Below are 17696 nucleotides of genomic sequence, written 5' to 3'. Positions count from 1 at the left end.
CACCATCACCATTGTAACCATCATCATCACCGTCACCATTGTAACCATCATCATCACCATCATCATCCCTTCATAATTATCACCATCATTATCACCTTCACTGTCACTATCACCACCATAACTTCTATCACCCTCATCATCATCATCATCACCATCACTGTCTTCATGCTCATTATCACCATCCCCAGCATAATAATTGCCATCACCATCATCACTATCTTCTTAATTTCTTCAACCCCCGTGTTGAAAAAGTAGGAGGATCCTTTAGTTCCTAACCAATCCATAACCACTGTTAATGCTCAATGAAGTTAAGACCCAGCTGGTCTGGGTCTACAGTCTCTATTAAAAAGCCGACTTGGGAATGTTACCCTGTAAGGTTACATTCAACCTTATATATACGGTCACAGTCAGCTTCAAGGGGTTGGTATTGAATTGATGGTATCTAAGGTGCTTTCCCACTCAGAGAGTTTGCATTTTTGATGTCCAGTCTCTTCAGCTCAGCCATACACAGTGGTGTGTGACAGACTACTGATCTTCTGTAACCTAAATTTTCTTATTTATAAAATAGATACAAAATAGCATTCTTCCAGATTATTTGGCATAAAGAGACAAGCATGTCATAGAAATTGCTCATGCTGCATCATCTAAACTTTAGATTCATTTGGTCCCTCTTCACAGTCAAAGCTTGCTAAGTTACTCACCATGCTAGTAACCCCAACTGTGTATGCTCATTTTCTGGATCATTTCTTCAGTCCTGATCTCAGAGTAACATTCCATCTAAAACGTTCTCAAGTTGTTTAGAACTTCCGTGTGTCTTCTGTCTTCTACTCCCATTTAAGACCTTTAACCATTACACCTGATTTCCGAAACTCGCTGTTGCCTCTGACTGCTAGGACTGGGGTCATAGTTTAGACTTATTTGCTGACTACTCTATCTTCTAGGGTGACTAAGAGGTTGCTGTAAGCCTGATATAACAGATTCCGTGTAACACTGTGAGAACACCCTCATGGATAGAGGAAAACAGGAAAGTAAGAATAGAAAAGCTCCATCATACTCTAAACTAGTGGTTCTCAGCCTTTGGGTTGTGATCCCTTTGGGGCGGATCAAATAAGTGACCCTTTCACAGAGGTCACCTAAGACCACCTGCATATCAATAATTTACATTACAATTCATAACAGTAGCAAAATTACAATTATGAGGTAGCAATGAAAATAATATTATGGTTGGGGGTCACCACAACAGAAGGAACCAACTGTATTAAAGGGTTGCAGCATTAAGAAGGTTGAGAACCACTGCTTTAAATGCTATGTCTCCATTGAATGAACACCAAAAACGCCTTGTTTGATGTGAGCTGGGGATGCTTTCTCATCCAAGTACAGCCTGTGTTGGTGATTACATCATCGCCAAGGGAAAAGAAAATCAATCAGGAAAACAAAACCAACAAAAACCTCCACTCGGCTCACAAAGTGCATCTCTAGTCTGCATAGGAAATGAAGGTCAAGTGCACACGGCCTGTGGTGCTCTGCCACCCCCTCGTTTTACTCATCCTGGGTGAGGGATAGTCTGTTCTCTGAGTCACTCTGACGCATGACCCCATTGGCAAATGCTTTTCCTTTCTCCTGATACATCTTACTCTACTAGAGCAGAGATACACAGGGAGTGCCAGAGGGCACTGAACCACAGATGTATAATCTTCAGGAATGAGATAGGCCAGCATACAGCAATGGACTTGTTGATTTTAGGACTTTGTTGGTATGTTGGGGGTCAGGGATGCCTAGGCAGCTCCACACCTATGCCTTGGCAGATTGTATGAATTACAAGGTTCTTTGCTACAGAGGCCTCCATCCTGGCTTTGTGATCGCTTTTGCAGAGCTTGGGTGTTTGACTCAGATTTCTGCTACCTAAAGTACTGGACAAAGGGCCATCTTCCACCTGACGGGTGTTTAGAAAGCCTTCCAGTTCCCCTCTTCAGGGAATAAAAGTCTGTAGGAAGGTGAACAGCCAAGAACTTGTGAAGGGTTGATTTACTGTTATGGGGGAGATATCATACAATGGGAACTGATTTTTATGGTAATACAGAGAATGTTGTGTGTGCTGACCTTAAATGAGTCTTAACCGAGAGGATTACAGTCATACAAGTCAGACTTCCCTGAGACTTTCAGGAGGTAGTTTTCCATGGAGAGATTTAGTTAAAATTAAAGCAGACCAAACCACAACCCCACAAACTTACAGTCTGTCTTCCCAAAGATAGGGCCTGCGAGTGAGAGCCCTACCCTAGCAGTTTAAAACGCCCGTCATTTCATCTTAGGCCCAGTACAACAATCACCATGCTTGCTGAGTTGTGTTTCTGAAAGCAGATCTGCATTCCTACTGGTTGAGTTAAAAATTATACAAAGGAACTTCAAGTTAACACTATAAAGGTTATTTTTAGGCAAGAGCCTTAGAAACACCTATGGATATTCTAAGAATTCCTTGAAGTGGGTTTTCGGGATTAACCAATCAGATTAGTCCTGTGTTCCATTATTTAATAAGTTACCCAAGCCCACTTGTCTGTTATGCAGAAGGGTTGGCGTTTGGTAAGAGTAATATAGGTAAAGTTAGCATTAGTAACTCACATGTAAAGATATGTCTAGGACATTGTGCCTCTTAGGGCTGAGAATGGACTCCAGGGCTTCATGCATGATGGATAAGTTCTGTGGGACTGAGCCACATCCCCAGCTACTCAGATGGAACATTGAACTGTAGCCATGAATTCCAGTGCTGTAGTTAATGTGAGCTTGATCAAGTTGCTCCATAACTCTGACCCTTAGCTACTAAACCACAAACAAAACAGTGAGCACCTTCCCTTAATGCTGACCAAAGCATTGGGTGGGATAAAGTGCTCTGTACAAAGCAACCATACTGCAGTTACTGTACTACGTTCACTATAATCATAAAGTTAATTATGTAATCACACAGTTATGTGTTATGTGTACAGTTTACATACATGTGCACATATATAGTTATAACTACATGTTTTGTATTTATTTACAGATATATACATTTGCTTTCACACAAAGAGATATTCAGGAGTGAAAACTAGATTCACTCTGAACGCATAATAGCTTAAGAGTTTTGAGCTCAGTAAACACAAACAAGGTAATGCACTGGTGAGAGGTGTTAAAGGATGACTGTTGACTTCTTTTGCATAGATAGAATTTCAACAAAGCAGCACCAATTCTTTTTCTTTGCGCATGGACAAACGCACATACTTATGTGCTGCTGCCCCCTACTGCTTAGACTCAGTAACTACAGTTCTGCCGTGACCACTCTCTTAGAAAGCTTCTGGGTACCTGTTTGTCTCCCTCCACTCCTCTCTCCTCCCCTCGCCTCCGCTTTCCTCCTTCCTTCCTTTAATTTAATTTTATCATTGAGAATCTCCTACATGAGTACAATGCATTTTGATCATATACAACCTTCCCCCTCCCCCTTCAGCTTCAGCAGGGCCACCCCCTCCCCTTACTTCTAAAATGAAACATGTCTCTTATTAGGCATGGGGATGTGGCTCATTGGTAGAGTTCTCACCTAGCAGATGTGAGGCCCTGGATTTTACTGCAGATGCAAACCACAAAACACCACACGGCCCAGCAAAACCAAAGCCAGAAAACCAGTTATTAGATACGTACTCATCACACTAGGCCTGTTGCTCTGAATCCTGACTACACCGGGCCTTTCCTTGCTTTCTTTTGAAACAGCCATTACTTGGGTGGATGTGTCTGTGAGAGTGTATTGACCCTCTTTTCCTTTTAAAATACGCGGCAATGAATCTGCAGCTGGTTCAATCGGAGGATTTATTGGCTTCGTGCTGGTTATGAGACTCATTCTGTAAGGAGTCCGAGTGTCTCTATAAGGTAAACAGCACGCATCTCCTTACAGCTTGAAGGCCTCCTTCCAACACGGCCTGCCTGCTCTACCTCAGAAAGGATCATGTCATTATATCTTTTCTGTTTCCATATTGTTGAAATGTTATTTTGTGAGTATTGCATGATAATTTTCTCAAAGAGTACAAGTGACCCTCAAAGAGAAATGAGGAAGCATGAGAAACAAAACGATGGTTGAGGTTGGGAAGTGATTAAGCTGTAGATTGTGCATGCTTTCAGGAAAAGTGTCCACACAAGAGGAATCCTCCATATGAAACACTCACTCGTTTGCTGCCAAACTGGGAGTTGAAACTCTATTGACGTACAGATGGTTCTTTGTTGGGCATATCTTGCCCCACCCCCACTGGGAGAGTAAAGTGTTTGCAGACATTGCTTCATGCCAGGCTGGGGATATAGCTCAGTTTTGGAGTGTTTGTTTAGCACTCATCAAGCCCTGGTTTCATCCCCAACACTGTATAAACTGGGCATGGTGGTACACACCTATAATCACAGAAATTGGGTTAGAGGCAAGAGGACCAGGAGTTGAAGTTTTCTTTGACTACACAGCAAATTTGAGGACACTCTGGGCTGTGAGAGAGAGGGGGAGGGAAAGAGAGAGAGAGACAAAGAGAGATTAATTGGTTAATTTCTAACTGCCCCCCCTTGGCTGAGAACTAGAATAGAAAATCTCTCTGTGCTAAGTATATATAAAGAGCGATTTTATATTTCAATTAGTTTAGGGTTTGCAGTAACTGGGGACACATCTTGTATGATGCAGTGACTTGCTAGAAAATTCCGTCAGTCTACTCAGTTATTCAAGGATTCATGTATGTGGTGGAGCCGGAATCAAATGACAGCAGGTGATGACTTTAGGTGTGCAGGGTTCCACCCAGTCTCGGGCGCCTCTGATGACAAGGTTGCTTTCATCTTCTTAGCCATCATCACCATTACACTGCCGTGTCATCTTCAGGAAACCTAACACATCATGTCAGAGTTGTATTCAAATCACATGCCTGTGGTCACTTCCCACTGCCTGGTTGTCACACACACACACACACACACACACACACACACACACACACACATTCATAAAGCTTGCTAGAAAACGATTCCTCTTGCACAAGCTGCTTGGTGGTCACTGCAGTTTTTAGTTTCCATTGGACACACTTCATGTAATTGCACGAAACAGAATATTTTTTTTTGCTGTGGGTTAAATGTCATAACACTGTAATGTTCAGAGATCAGTTGTGGCTGCCATGGTTCCTTGATATAGTGACCTATTAGAAACAAAGGACCTATCTGCGTTCTGTTCTGCTGTCCTTAGTATAATGTTAGCTTCTTCATATTCCCAGTATACTATTATTTTTCATATTCTTAGTATAATATTAGCTTCACATATTCCATTATGTGGCTGCTGTAAGCTGGAGCTGGAGTCACCGCATCTGAGTTTCAGAATGGAAAAAAGGAATAGAGATGGCCAGGACTTCCTCCTGTCCATCTCCATATGGCTTGTGGGTGAGGAGAGCCGCATGGTCACCCAGCTGCGAAGAAACCCGAGAAGCTGAGTCTTTCACTTCCCCTCCTTTAGAATGGAAACCAAACGTTAAGATCAGGTGTGAGTCTGTGAGCCTAAAATGCATTTCAAAGACTCAAAATGAGTCTCCATCTCTCGGCTCCTGGACTTGCCACCCATGGCCTTACTCATGTGTGTCCACTTGCTGACGGTCTGTTTACATAATGGACTGTTAGAATCAATAAAGATGAGGATGTAGTCACTATATTCTCTGTGATAGGCCCAGGAGTTAACGTACTATTTGTTAAGCAACAATTGCTTAGTAAATACTGTTTGAAGAGTGAATAGAGTGAGGCACCTACCGCTGGGCATTCGATAGGTAGACATGTGCGGTCTTGTACCAGTAAGTGGGCATTCGATAGGTAGACATGTGCGGTCTTGTACCAGTAAGTTCTTCCTTTGTGGTCTCCACTTTCCTTCAGGAGATAGAGAAAATAAATAAATACAGCACAAATAGGTTTCAGATCATTCTCTATGTCCTTGGAAGTATTATGTTCTCTTCAGGGGAGAAATGACAGTGATCAGGAAATCACATCGTTTGTCTGATGTTGAGTTAGACTGTCACACAGAGGGAAGAAAGTGAGAAGTCATGATGAGACACTTTCCTAAAGTAGAGAAAGTGTGTGAGGTTTTCCAGTGAAGGGTAGCTCTACCTCACAGTACAGCGGAGGAGGAGGAGGAGGAGACAGCTGAGGCTTGGGTTGGAAGACAGGAATGGCTTTCGGGGGGGGGGGGGGGGCTTCCTGCTGGGCCGTCCCCTCCCAGGAACCTATCCACTCACTGATCCTTATGGGCTGTCACAGGGACAACTTAAAATTAGAAGCATTTGGCTACAAATCCTGACCTTGAAATACCACCAACACCCATTTCTGGTTTATGGAATCCTAGGATTTGGAAGAGTTTGTTCTTGGAAATGCATTATTAGGAGTCGGAGTAAAAAGTGAAGGGATTTTGTGGAATGTCTCAACTTATCTACCTGAACAAGGCTCTTGCACAGGTTGGAAAGAAGACAGAGAAGTCAAGAAGCCACCTCAGGCTGGGCTATTATCAAGCCCTGTGGACTTCAATCCTCCGCCACAGGTTCCTATGTTCCTGCTGTCATAGCTCAGGTTGGATCCTTGGTGTCCCATTTTCAACTCATCTGCCTTCCTTTCTGGAACTTCTACACACAAGACCTTCCACCCTCACAGACTAGTCTGAATATGTCCCCAGGGCCCTCCTGTGCAAAGGTTTATCAGGGCAAGCTTGACACATGCATGCAGGAGATGGTTAAAATTACGTTATAATAAAAAGAAATTTAAAATATGGTCCATACAGAGAAGACCTACTTTTGCTGCATAGTATCAAAGAAAATTGGAAATAAAACAGCTATACAAATGGACTTCAGAAGGGAAATAAAAATAGCACCCGGAGCAGAGGTAATAACAAAACTATAATGCTGAAGAAACTCAGGCAGAAATAACAACTGCCAGAGATCAGATAGATTCCAGATGAAAAGGGACAAAAGGTGGATCAGATAAAATTAACCTCCTTTCCAAAGGGGCATGGGGCATGGGAGAGATGTGGAAGAAAGGGTGGTGAGGTTGACATTTGAGAATGAATAGATGAAGACACTGAGAGACTACACCATGGATTTTTTGTTAGTTAGTTAATTAGTTAGTTTGTTTGTTTGTTTGTTTGTTTTTCTAGACAGGGTTTCTCTGTGTAGCTTTGGAGCCCATCCTGGAACTTGCTCTGTAGACCAGGCTGGCCTAGAACTCACAGAGGCCCGCCTGCGTCTGCCTCCCGAGTGCTGGGATTATATGCGTGTGACAATGCTGCCCGGCCACAGTGGGGATTTCTGTGGAACTGTGTGAGGGGGGAGAGGTGGAGAAAGGAAGCATCCTCTGCATTGACACCAGGAAAGTGAAGAAGCGTGGTAGCTGCTAGTGTCACATGATGAAGGCCCTTCCTATGGGTGTCCATTGAAGGTGCATCTCAGCCACCAGACCTCATGGCTGAGGTCTTGTGGACCAACAGCTATAATGTTAATCATAAAAGAACCAGTGGCCCAAGGATGCAACAATCATGCCCATTAAAGAAATCTCTATTAATAGTAGTAGCATGCCCAAAAGAAGAAAGGAGGGGATCTTAGGTATGGGAATTATTAAATTGACTTTAACATAATTATAAAACATTTGCTTTCATTTTGTTGTATGAGCTGGCTAGATACTAAGACATCATGACTCAAAGTTATATAAATAAACTTAAAGACACTAAAATAAAGAGAAGAATGCATCTGAGACAATAAGAGGGAGGCTGGAGAGATGGCTCAGTGGCTAAGAGCATTTACTGCTCTTGCAGAGGGGCTGGGTTCAGTTCCCAGCACCCATGTCGGGTGGCTCACAACCACCTGCCACCCCAGCTCCAGGAGTCAGGTGAATTAATTTGGCCTCTGCAGGCACCTGTGTTCATATGCATGTACCCGTCCACAGGCACATAATTAAAAATAATAAATGTAAAGAGAGAATAGGAGAAGGTATCCAAGTGAATTGGTCCCACTGCTGTCTTCACTGTATGTCTTGGTGTGTGTATCTGCTGCTACAGATAAGGGTGTGGTTTCCTGCGGTAACAATAGCATAGTTCTGCTAGCAAGGCAGGATGAGTCTCTGTAAGAGGCTGTTAAGTGAGCAGCCGCATTGCTGAGGGCCAGCTGAATGGGAAGGAAAGCATAGCGGCTAACGTGCTCAGTCACGTGGAGACATGAGTGTTCCTCCTGGCCATTATTACAGTGCACAGGACACAGGAAAGCTCGTGCACTCACTGAAGAAGACAGAGTCCAGCAGGGCACGTCTCACTGACAGAGGGGGTGGAGCCCTGCAGGGTAGCTCCTGAGTTTTTGCAAACAGGAGCGTACTTTTGTTACATGGAGCAAGTTGTTGGGGAGAAAGAGGAAGTGGGTGAGGAAACCATGCCTTAAGATTTGTAACATGGGGCTGGAAAGAGGGCTCTGCTGTTGGAAGCTGGTACTGCTTCTGCAGAGGACCCAAGTTTGGGTCCCAGCACCACCCTCTGGCAGATAACAATTGCAAGGGATCTAACACCCTTTCTCTGGCATCTGAGGGTGTCTGTACTCAGATATCCATGCACACACTAACACATTCTTATATGCACATGATTAAATATGAAAAGAAATATTTTAAAGAGTTATAAGATGGACATTTAAGTTTTTATTATTGTGTGTATGTGGGGGGTCTTGTCTGCATATATGTACATGTTTACTGTAGAGAATTTGAATGTATGTGGAGCGTTTCTGTAAGTTCACACACGTGTGTTACACGACCGCATTGCCCGTGTGAAAGACTTGAGGAGTTTATGGCAAAAGTGTAGATAGGAGAATACAGAAATGAAAAATTGTCGAGTTACAAAACAGAAGACCTGGTGGAAAATGCACACTTCTGAATAAGAATATTGACCAGAACTTCTAAAGGTGAAGATAAATTCAAGAGCAAAAATGTCAGGGTGCCAGTTCTGAGAGCCTGTGTGTGAAAAGTGAGCACTGGGTTTCTGGGCATTCCGTCCCAAGGGCCCGAGTTATATGCAGCATTATAAACAGGGCTGTGCCTTTCTCTCCGTGGGAGACTGAGAGGCCCTGTGGAACAGAAGTCTCATTTATACACTAACATGTGACTAGCTTTACGAGAGCAGACGGGATGAATTCTCAGTTCTCTATACTTCAGATGCAAGAAGACCGAACAATGTGGAGAGGCCTCCAATCTCTACCTACTCCTCTGGAGAATGAATGGGGAGATAAGACTATTCAATAGACTTTTGATTCAGAGCAGATAAAACATGTAGATGAGACAATGATTTGGACTGTGTAGAAGATGAAAACAAAGGATTTTTGTTATACATCTATCATCTAGGGTTGGACACCCTGTGGTCAATCATTTTAGGCATTTGACCAGTTGCCAAGTTGTGGATTTCTGTGCTGGCCTCCACCTGCTGCAAAAAGAAGTTTCTTTGAGGAGGGGTGAGAGACGCCCTTCTCTGGGTATAAGGACAAGTATTTAGAATGCGGTTGGGAACTACACCAGGTTAGGAAAGTGGCAGAGTGGCAACAGTAGGCTCTTCTCACCAGCCACGGGGAGTTGGCTAAGTTTACGGTGCCAGGCATGGTTTCCCTCCTATCAAGTTGGCCTTAAGTACAGTTAAGCCAGCTTGGTTAGACAGCCATTGGTTACCCCTAGGAACTGAATGCCATCCTTGGACATACCTTGCTGTTCTGGCCATGGTTATGGCTCATAGGCTTTACAGCTGGGTAGAAAATATAAAACATAAAAGTACTTTTGAAAGGCCATATATATGAAGGAATTGTTTACCTATGCATTGCTTAATGAGAATGGTTTATAAATTTCTTCTAATCTCATGGGCTATCTAGTCATTAAGACTTTGGAAGAATTTGCCAAAAATATATTCTAGGCTGAAAATGATTTAGAGATGGAGGTAAACAGAAAAGAAAACTTTGACCCTGAGAAAGCTTGTTTGGTACCTACTAGGGTTAAAGAAAACATGGTGATACAGTAAGGAGAAATAGGAATCCTGGTCTTGGAATGAAGGTGGGTGGAAGAGAGGCCCTGGAGGTATAATGTAAGATGTATCTTCCAGAAAATGGGAGGGTAAAGCACCGGATCAGTCATGCCAAGGACTTATCCAAGGGTTCTGAGATGGTCTCTGTGCTGATGGGAAAATTCAAATGATAAGAATATTAAAAATAATCTTAAAGTAAGCAGTATCAGAAAGGATTTTGTAACCACAAATTCCACTGACCTGTTAATAAATAAATTTGTGGTTAGGTGGTCAGATTGCTCCATGATCCAAAACTCCTCAAGTATGTTAAGGGGGTCCAGCAGCATCAGTAGTTCATGGTGATTTCAGGAGAAGTTGCATCCTAACTGTCACTGCCAAGCTGAGAATATACTGAGGGACAAGGGGGTGACTGTGGTAGCTCAGGGAAGGTAGAGAAACTTGGCCCGAGAGGAGCACAGCTGTGGAGCTGGAGTCTTCCCTCCAACACGCAATGTGAAAAACTTCCTCACGTCCTAAGCGGTGAAGACCCACATCATCACTGTCCGGGTTGGCAGTGAGCATTTGACAGCATTTGCTCTCTGGAGCCCCGGGCCATCTTCCACCCTGTGTCCTGCCTTCCCCCACTCACCCAGTCTCAGGTTGGAGTAACTCTGGTTCCATTTCTGCAGATGTCACCCTTCTCTTTCCTGCTGTGGCGGAGCACATTCAGTCTGTGGAAGCAAACAGCCCTTACACAGAGTGTCATGCCGTTATCTTTTCAGCCACTCATCCGTCCTCATCTGATGGACGTAGCAGGCCGTCCTAAAGCCTAAGTTTTCTGTAGTTCCAGGAGTATTTGTCTAGCTTCTCTTTGGAAAGTCCCTCCTGTGGGCTTGTAGCACCTCCCATCTCATCCTCTTGAAGTCAAACTCTTTTTGCAGTTCTGAGGGTGGAACCCAGGGCCTGTGCACACTGAGCAAGCACTCTACTGCTGCTATCATCCCAAATTCTCTCTCTCTCTCTCTCTCTCTCTCTCTCTCTCTCTCTCTCTCTCTCTCTCTCCCTCCCTCCCTCCCTCCCTCTTTCCCTCCCTCCCTCTCTCTCCCTCTCCCTCTCTCTCCCTCTTCCTCTTCCTCTTCCTCTCCCTCCCTCTCTCCCTCTCCCTCTCCCTCTCTCTTTGTGGTTTTATAGCATTTTATTCTTTGCCTTTCTTTTGGATGGGTCATTGAAGGAAAGGACACTTTCAAACATTTTGTCAAAGCAAAGAGTTAGATGCTTTCAGAAATACTCAATTTTCCATTTTAGTAACTGAAACCACTGACAAGTCCATTGTGTTTTCAGAGAGTCTGTGCTACAGACTCTGCTGTTCCCATTCAAGAACCAGCAGGCGCCAACTGCACACCATTCTTGAGCGGCAACATTGCACAGCACTGAATTTCGGCTCCTCCCTGGCTCACGCTGGGTTTAGAAGACATTATGGAATTGGAGTTGTATCAGCAAGACCTGGTGTTATTCAGGGAATAATTTGTTTTGGGGTGTGTGTGTGTGTGTGTTTGTGTGTGTGTGTCTGTCTGTCTGTCTGTCTGTCTGTGTTGCTGCTGGAGCCTGGCTCCAGTCCTTGAATAGATTTCTATCTTTGCAGCAGTTGAATTCCTGTTCTACTCTGGAATAAACTGGCTACAAACCCTTCCGCTAGACAACCCTTCCCCTCCCACCAATGATGTTCCCACCTCTCTGCTTTCACCATGCTGACTGCCCTATAAAATATGTATTATGACATTGTCTTCTCTGTAGCTGTAATTAGATTGTAGCTAAGCCCTCGTAATTGCATCTGGGGCAGAGCTGGGAAGAAGGATACCTTACATAGGGAGGCAACGGGAAGGGACAGGAGCTGGTGCTAAGTGCTCCCACACAGTCTCCAGCAGCTGCAGCTGGAACATTCTCCCATCCGTCACTTATATGTCTTCTGTGAGCTACTTGTCTCATACTTGCTGGCAGAAAGAAGTTTCTGGAGCCATGTGTCTCTAAATGAGCCTCAGAAATTTACATTTCTTCTCAGAAGGAAATAATAACAACAACAACAGGCCAGATATATTTTCTTTCAAGCCTCAGTAGAATCTCTGTGACACAAGCCCTATTCCTGTTGGGGGACTGGCTCTCACTATCCGGGGCACTGCAGTAGTTCAGCCTTCAAATAAAGGCATGGGGGCTATATTACCCCGATGTATAATTCTACAGAAGAGGCTGGGCCACACCACTGGCCATCAGAAGCCAAGTGTGCTATGAGTCCTAAGTCATGCCTAAGGCTCCAGTTCCCTCCAGATAGAGGTAGCAGTAATACCAGCCTGCCAAGGTGGAGCCCTTGTGATAACAAATCAACAAGTCGGTATCTTGATAGGGTGTGATTCTGTAGCTGCCAGAACAAAGCATTCAGCTTCCTGCAGTCATTCAGTACCCTCCGTGCTCCAGGCATGGTGTCTTCATGTTTACACATCAGTATCTCTGTCTCGGTGAATCTAGGTGGAAATATCTCTTGCTCAGAAGGAAAATTGAGGCACAAGAGAATGCATGCAGTTGTCGAGGTGACGGTTAGTGGTGGTTACGGTTGGCACTCCTGGTAGAGAGGGAGCAAATAATAGCTCCCTCTCACATTTCTGTTACTCATCTCTCTGAAGTTTACACAGAAAGGGAGGAATGCGTCAAAGGCACCCTGGGGAGGTAGTGGAGGTGACAAACATGGAGGGCTGGTTTCAGGCGCCTCTTTATCTGGGCTGTGATGAGCTGTTTTATGAAAACGTAAGATGAAAGCCTCAGCTCTCACAAGGAAGGTGCCAAACACCACGTGTTGTCACTGGAGCCTCGGTTTACCTTGCAGACTTATAACCGTATCACTTATTTTGAAAATCCTGGTGTCAAGCCATCTGCCGAACATCTGCTGTCTTGTCCCTAAATGTGTCAGGGAACTGAGGCAGACAGCTGAATTCCCCGTTGTCCAATTGGAACATATGCCATTTCAGAGTGATATCAAACTATCCTGTAAATCAATGTGATATTTTTCTCTGGAGAACAGATGACTGCCTTTTAAAAACAATATTTGTGTTCATGTTATGATGCCTTGTGGAAACACACAGTGAACAGGGTTGACTAGGTGTTAGGACGCATATGATGTCTTGGATTCTAAATTTGGTGACTCAGCTCCTGTGGGCAGTCAGCTGCCTCCCATGCCAGTGGAGCTCAGTTAACAGACCGTGTTGAAATTGAGCGTCGGGATCCATTAAAAGGAGAAAGGCTTTTAATGAGAGCCACAGAGGTGCTGGGTACCCAAGCTAAACGGCACTTGCCCACTTAAGCGTCATGGCGGGCATGTGTGTGGAAACTTTGTTGAACAATTTATTGCTACTGTTTGTCATTTAAAAAAAAATGTGTTAGAGGTAAGGAGGATTCGTGAAGGATCATCCCAAAGAACAGTGACGTCATTCTCTCTGCACCCGTCATGATGCTTCCTTCCCACCCTCTCCGCCTTCTCTTTCTTCCATCCACAGCCATCTTGAGTGGCCATCCCACTCCTTCCTCCCCGTGCAGTCCCCTCGATGTCTCTCTTCCAGACTCCGGGTTTGTCTTTCCCTCAACGAAGTGCTCTCTACACAAAGGGTGACATGGATTACTGTTCACGCCCAGACCTTGTAAAAGAAGGACACAGATCTTTCCATCGTCCCCTTTCCATCATCCCATGACTAATCCAGGTATATTTCAAACCGGCAGAGTGATACTGGGGTGGAGCAGCATTGAACGCTAACCTTGTTAATTCACTGGATAAGCATTGTTCACTCAAAATGCATTTAAAATGCGTTTGGTAGGCACTGTGTTCCTAATGCTGTGAAGAGTCCCGAGGGCTTCACTGAGTACTTCGATGAGATGTGTTGGATGGCCTAAGGAAGGGATGGACTTTTTCTCTTTGAAAGTGTGGAGAACTTAGGTGGATGTAGAAAGGTGTGTGAGGCTTTGAATATCTCAAACTAATATAAAAATGTAGACTTTCAGCACCAACTGTGCTTGTGGTAACCTGAAGCAGTGAGGAAGGATGAGAGAACTGGCAGCTGGCGCCTCAGGTGACCCATGTGCCAGGTGCAGCGGGCCAAGGCGGGGAAGGCAGCATCAGAATGGGCAGGAGGTTGTTAAAGGTCTGCAAGACTCTGCCACCCTACAGAGGCTAACTCTGCCTGGACCATTGCTGCCACTCCATCCCTGCCTGGCAGCACACCTACTGCATGCAGGAGGGTGAGTGGCAGCCTCCGGGCAGCACAGCGGACAGTGGAGAAGCACTCTCGGAGGTCCGAGGGAAGTGGTGGAGCGCAGAGATGCTCCTGTTGGAAAGACTCCCGTGCCTCTGGGGCAGCGTGTGGGCAGCGTGTGGGCAGCGTGTGCATTAGTGAGAGCTAGGACAGGAGCGTCCTGAGGAGCGGCTCTGAGCACTCGACCTGTTCCACTGCTGCTCGTGATGTTGCTAGGCGCCGACAGGAGCAGAGCTGGAGCAAAGCAGATTTGGCAGTTGACCCCAAGAGGAGAAGCATTTCATAGGGATTTGGGGCTGGGACAGACACGGTCACTCATGCAGACCTCTGCCAGAGGTATCACTAAACAAATGTATCAGATATGGGCATGAAGCCTTTAATGTTAAATTTTGCTCATTGAAAACTGTTTCCCACTTGGTATTCTTCATTTTTTCTGAGGCCATTTTGTTTGTTATGTGACACAGCCTAGTTGCACACAGCCTGGTCACCTTGAAGCACAAGTGTGTTATTAGTAAACCCCTGGTACTTCTCTAGATGTTTCATGTGATTTGGTTTTTATCACTTAGTGAAACATGTCATTATCTGTGATCTACATAAATATAGGCTTTCCCTTTGAAAGGAAAAGTGAGTTGGTTTGTTTCCATTTCTAAGCACTAATTAGCGTCTCTGAGAAGAGAAGAGCCTTTTTGGTTGAAGCTCTTAGTACCTACACATAATGGGATTCCTGCCTGCCTGCCTGCTCTCCAGGCTGGGTAATCAGAGAGGGAGAAGCCGCGTTTCTATACTGGGCCCTTTGGAAGGGCAGAGACATGTGCACACCTGGCTGTGAGTGTGTTTCATCCTGTCACTACACTTGAGACGCTTGTTTCAGAATAATTAGAGCCATAACCACACAGTTTTCTGAAATTAAACTTGGTCTATTGGGTGTCCCTATAGATTATTGTAAGGGGGCTCAGTTAATCTGCTCAAAGTGCTTATTGCTATTTCTGATCTCGACGATGCTTGTGATGGGCTAATATCTTTCAGTGGATAGTGACTAGGAGGCGTGTAAACCAGTCTGGACTGCAGAAACAGTGAGTGTGGTTAAGAGAGGGCCCTCTGCTCCCGCCGCTGCCCACTCGTTCATAACCTTACACAGGTTGCTTGCTTTCTAAAAGCCTTGGCTTCCCTATCTCTAAAATGGGAGGCATTCTTCTGACAGCATCATTATTTAAGCAAAGTGAGTGAAGCCTATGAGAGCATCATGTGAGTATGCTATTGGCAATCTGTAAGAGTGTGTAAATGTGATCCCCACACTGAGAGCTCAGGTGTTACAAAGGGAACTTGTGTGCTAACTGCCCTGCTGACACACAAGCAAACAGCAAAGAAAAGCGCCACAGAAGGGCTTGTTCTAGCTCAGAGCCTGAGATGTTACCGTCCTGTCCTTGGTCTGTTGAACTGGCCCCTGTGAGGCAGAGCACTGTGGAGGGCGGGGTGTATGGCCATGGCTGCTGGACTCATGGGGGACAGAAAGTGGAGAGGAAATATGGAAGGGGCCCCTAGTGGTCCCCCTCTTCTACAAGGCCCAACTCCTGTATTTGATCACCTCTTAATAATGCCATCATGTGACGAATCCATGAAAGGACTAGGCCACGGAGCCCAGGAGGAACACGTTCAGAGTAATTGGGTTTATAGTAGATTAATTTGCTTTTCGGTTGAAACGGATTTTGTTCATGGAGATGTGGTGGCACAAGACACTTTTGAAAATGAGCACATACTTAAAGAGGGCATGGAATTTAAATTTCTGTAATCAGTTATCCATCACTGTGACCTTAATATCTTAATCCCATACCTGAAACTCCAGGATTGCCCACAGACTTCTTAGCACATTCTGGTAAGGTCTAAATGTAAGAATACCTCTCATAAGACAGTCCTGAGTCTCTTATCTCACAAGTTTGGGATATACAATGGTGGGGATTTTCACAGAAACCTAATAGTGTTGTGGGGAAACCCTCTAACTCCCAGGTGTGGGGAAACTGAGGCTTGAGAGAAGATAATGCACTCAAGGCCTCCTTCCCCTACTTCAGTGTGAATCAGGATTCTCTAAAGTGTGGAGTGTTCTAGGTAAAATTTGTATCCAGGGCTCCCAGTGCTTAGAGCTCTGATAAAACTTCCACAAGGAAGCTTTCAGAGCTGCTGCTGTTTGCTTATGAATTAATTCCTTTTGTTGTTGTTACTTGTGATAAAGCTAGGGTCAGGGGCAGAAGAGAAACACACACACACACACACACACACACACACACACACACACACACACACACCTTGTTTCAAATCAAAAGAGAAGCATTTCATAGTTCTGAGAAATCAAGAAAACAAAAGCAGCTGAAAGCTATTGACCCCTGTGTTAACAATGCCCTAATTCTTGTGGTGTCGAGTGTACCTCAATTTCTGATGTAGATCCATAAAAATATTTAATAGGCCGTTTCTAAAAGGGAGAAATCTTTTTCTAATTTTGTGGTAAGCAAGTTTAAATAGAGGCCTGTGTGGTGGCATCTGTTCACTATGTTTCTTAAAGGCTTAGGATCAGGAGGATGGCCAGTGAGGCTTTGGAGTCACCTCTCCTGTGATTGCCTTCAGAATGCAATAAAAACAAAGACGGAGATCAATAAGGAATGTAGGGTCAGATTTCAAGATGAGAAAATATGTACATGCCCACCCCACCCCCAATCCTCACAACCATTCATCAGCAAAGCTCTTAGAACCTGGGAACCTCATTGACTGCTTCAGCTGCGGTGCCATTAACACACTTCCCTCTGCTGAAGGCAGTCTTCCCTGACCACGCCAGAAGAGTGAACCTAGACAAGTTGCAAGGTACTTCCTGGTACCCCTCAGCTGTTGGCTGTGGCAGCAATATTGTGCTCAGATCCCCATCTGCAGAGGCTGCAGAAGAGGACAGTTTATTTCCCTCCCCATGTTCCTCATGCTCAGTAGACCATCTTCCACGTTTCCACTTTGCAAGCTTCTGTGGATTCGTTGTAAAAGTTCCAGGGTATGTTTGCGTGATGCAAGTACTCCAGGCTGAAAAGGACTTTTCACTTTTTCCCAGAGTTAAAAACTCTCTTGGGTCTGGGGATGGAGCTGAGTTTGTTGAGGTGGGTAGCATGCAAGATGCCCTGGGTTCAGTCCCCAGCACCATGTCCCCAGATGTGATGGCACTTTCCTGTGAGTGTAGCACTGTAGAGGTAGAGGCTGGAGCTCTGGATGGCTCCCTGGCCTGGAGGTAAGTTTCTGCTGTGTTTATTATTTTGTGGTTGTTGTTTGGGGTTTTTAAGGTGTGTGTGTGTGTGTGTGTGTGTGTGTGTGTGTGTGTGTGTGTGTGTGTGTGTGTATTGTGTGTGTGCATG

General features: G+C 44.8%; 1 protein-coding gene across 9 annotated transcripts in view; it reads left to right on the top strand.

The window, feature by feature from the left end:
- The window catches only part of Gas2 (growth arrest specific 2), a 144593-nt gene that overhangs the window by 124965 nt on the left and 1932 nt on the right, over nt 1-17696 (top strand). The gene's annotated exons all lie outside the window — the stretch shown is intronic.

Source organism: Peromyscus californicus, unplaced genomic scaffold (assembly GCF_007827085.1).
Source record: "Peromyscus californicus insignis strain IS unplaced genomic scaffold, ASM782708v3 Scaffold_4__1_contigs__length_199733344, whole genome shotgun sequence".
Taxonomy (NCBI): domain Eukaryota; kingdom Metazoa; phylum Chordata; class Mammalia; order Rodentia; family Cricetidae; genus Peromyscus; species Peromyscus californicus.
The sequence above is the reverse complement of the archived record's forward strand: the minus strand, read 5'-3'. Positions and strand labels throughout refer to the sequence as shown.